This window comes from Marmota marmota, unplaced genomic scaffold (assembly GCF_001458135.2).
Source record: "Marmota marmota marmota unplaced genomic scaffold, marMar, whole genome shotgun sequence".
Lineage (NCBI taxonomy): Eukaryota > Metazoa > Chordata > Mammalia > Rodentia > Sciuridae > Marmota > Marmota marmota.
The window spans coordinates 1-2,670 of NW_026012784.1; the positions used below are offsets into that span (position 1 = coordinate 1).

A 2,670-nucleotide genomic window follows, 5' to 3' on the forward strand; every position below is an offset into this window, starting at 1 on the left:
AGGAGGGGAGAACTGGCCTGGGCTCCTGGGGCCTGCAGCGGCTGGGGCCGAGCCCTCTGCACACCATCAACTCCGTCTGGTGGGGGGTTGGTTTTCTGTAGCTGCAACAAAATACCTGAGACAGCCACCTGAAGAAGAAAGGCGCGTTCACTTCGGAGGTCTCGGCCCGCCGTCCCGTGGCGGTTGCCTTGGGCCTGCGGTGAGGCTGAGCACCACGGCGGGAGCAGGGAGTGAGGAGGCCCGTCCCAGCACCCCTCCAGGGCACAGCTCCATGACCTGAGCTCCTTCCACGAAGCCCACCGCCTAATAGTGCCACAGGCTGATGACCCAGCCTTTGGGACACATGGCCTTTGGGTACAAGATGTCGCACAGGACGTGGGCACTGGGAGTCGCCTGGCTGGGGTGCTCAGGGCTCCGGGGCCTGAGCTGAGGGGCCGGGGACCGCTGCCCTTTCCTGCTGCGGCAAGGATGGTGTGCGGGGGAGCTGGCCACAAATCCACGTCCCTGAGGCACTGAGGGCCCGGAGCTCTGCACCGGTGGAAGCAGAGGGGGTGGGACAGTCAGGGACCTCAAGCTGCCCCCACCAGAGGGGCTACACAGAAGAGGCCAGCAACACGGAGCGTGGGTTAGCCTAGGGCAGCAGGGACGCTCCCACGCGGCTGGCCGCAGGGCCCGAGCCCTGCCCCAGGGCAGAGGGCTGAGAGCAAGGCTGCTGGGCCTGCCGGGGTGCAGCCTCCCCCCCGGGCCGCCGTGCGTGGACATGGCGAGGCTCCCCACCTGGCAGTGATGAGGCCTGCCCATCCGCAGGTGTCCAGCTCAAAGCAGCAAACTGCTCTATGGGGCAAAGCTGGCGGCTCCCCCAGGGCAGCAGTGACCGGAGGGGACACCGGGCTTCTGGGGAGGTGCTGGCTGGCTGCTCCTTCTAGCTGTCCTCTCTGCGGCCCGATTCTCTGTGTGTCACATGTCTCAATGAAGCTTGCGCCAAGTGCCCAACAGCAGGAGCCGTGAGGCCTGGGGACGGCTGTGCTGTCTCAGAGCCTCTGGGGATCGGTCACCTGGAGGGACAGTCACTTCTGTCATTTCAACTCCAGGGACAGTAGGCCAGCAGGTGGAAGGGCGGGAGGTGAGCCGGGAAGCCGGCCAGCGGCCGCCCCTTGACTTCGACTTTTCCCGCCCGTTAGCAATTCTCTTGCCTTCTCAGTCACGTTAAATACACGTGAAACCTTATTATTTGACCATTTATCAGCGCACAGTCCCCGGGCCTCCTCCATCACACTGTTTAGCCCCGTGAGCAGCAGCACCTTCCCGAATGGACCCTCTGTCCCCACCAAGCAAGCATGTCCCTCTCCAGCCCGGCCACCGGCCGTCTCCATCCCACTTACTCCTGTGGCTCTGACTTGCATCTCCCGGTGGCCAGGGTCGCAGGCACCTTCTGAGGGCACCGTGGCCGATTGTGTTTCCTTTAAGGAAACCTCTGCTCCTGTCTCTTGGTTTTGATTGCGTTGGTTTCTGTGGAACCGCACAGGTCTTCATACACCCTGGACCTTCTCTCCTCCGTCGCTGGGCCTCGGCGTCCTGTGCATGGGAACATGAGATGTGTGTGTTCATGGAGATTCTCCCCAACGTCTTCTTCTAAAGCTCTGAGTTCAGGTCTTGGACCCCTTATGAGTTAGGTTTTGTATAACGATCCACATTTATCCCTTTTTACGTGGAAATCAGTGTTCTCAGCACCATTTGTTGAAGAGACTGTTCTGACCCGCTGCGTGGTCTCGCCATCAACTGGCCGGGGCTGGGGCTGGGGCCCAGGGGCAGACCTATTGTGTCCACCTACAACTGACAAAGAGTAAAACAGAATCCCTGGCCGCAGGTGCGAGGGTGGGCTCCTGGGCTTCCCCTCCCTCCGTCTCCGTGTCCTCTGCAGGCCGGGCCCGCGGTTCCCATCGCTCTAGGATTGTGGTCAGTCCTGGCCCGGAAACTGGGTGTTCTCTGAATCGATTGATTTTCAAGTGTTTGTTGTTGTTGTTGTTGTTGTTTGGGTCCCTTGAACCCCATATAAATTTGAGGCTGGGCTTTTCCGTTTTGTGCAAAGGGCTCTTGGGGCGCCAGTGGAGGTGTGTGGTCCCCTAGGACACGGCAGTCAGCGTTGGCGCCAAGGTGGGTCTCCCATCCGTGGACACGGGGTGTCCTTCCATTCACTGAGAGCCTCGTCCCTCTCAGCCGAGTGTCGCAGCTTTCAGGATATACATCCTCAGCCCCTTGGTCAGATTTATTCTTTGATTCTTTTAAATGGTATTTTAAACCTTTTTAAATTTCCTTTTCAGATCAGCCATCACTAGAGTGTAGAAACACACAGAATTTGGCAGGGGTGGGGGTGCTAGGAATTTAACCCAAGGCCTTGGGTGTGTGTGGGGGGGGGACCACCACTGAGGTGCACCCCCAAACCCAGAAACAACTGGTGCTGGGTGCTGGTGTGGCCAGCAGGTCTGTGAAAGCATGCACCTTTCTTATGAATTCTCTGGAATTCTCTATACACAGGACCATGACGTCTGTGAATAGGTAGGGTTTTTTTTTTTTTTTTTAACTTTCTACCACTTTCCTTCCAATTTGGAAGGTGTCTCTCTCCCTCCCTCCTTCTCTCTCTCTCCCTCCCTCCCTCCCTTCCTCTCCCTC

General features: G+C 58.8%; 1 long non-coding RNA gene across 1 annotated transcript; it reads right to left on the reverse strand.

The window, feature by feature from the left end:
- Nucleotides 1–6: 6 nt before the first annotated feature.
- On the reverse strand, nucleotides 7–2,612 carry LOC125614966. Its single transcript, XR_007345537.1, has 3 exons — nucleotides 1,383–2,612; nucleotides 778–1,055; nucleotides 7–128 (listed from the first exon to the last, which is right to left on the reverse strand). It is a non-coding gene; the product is annotated as an uncharacterized LOC125614966 (long non-coding RNA).
- Nucleotides 2,613–2,670: the final 58 nt, after the last annotated feature.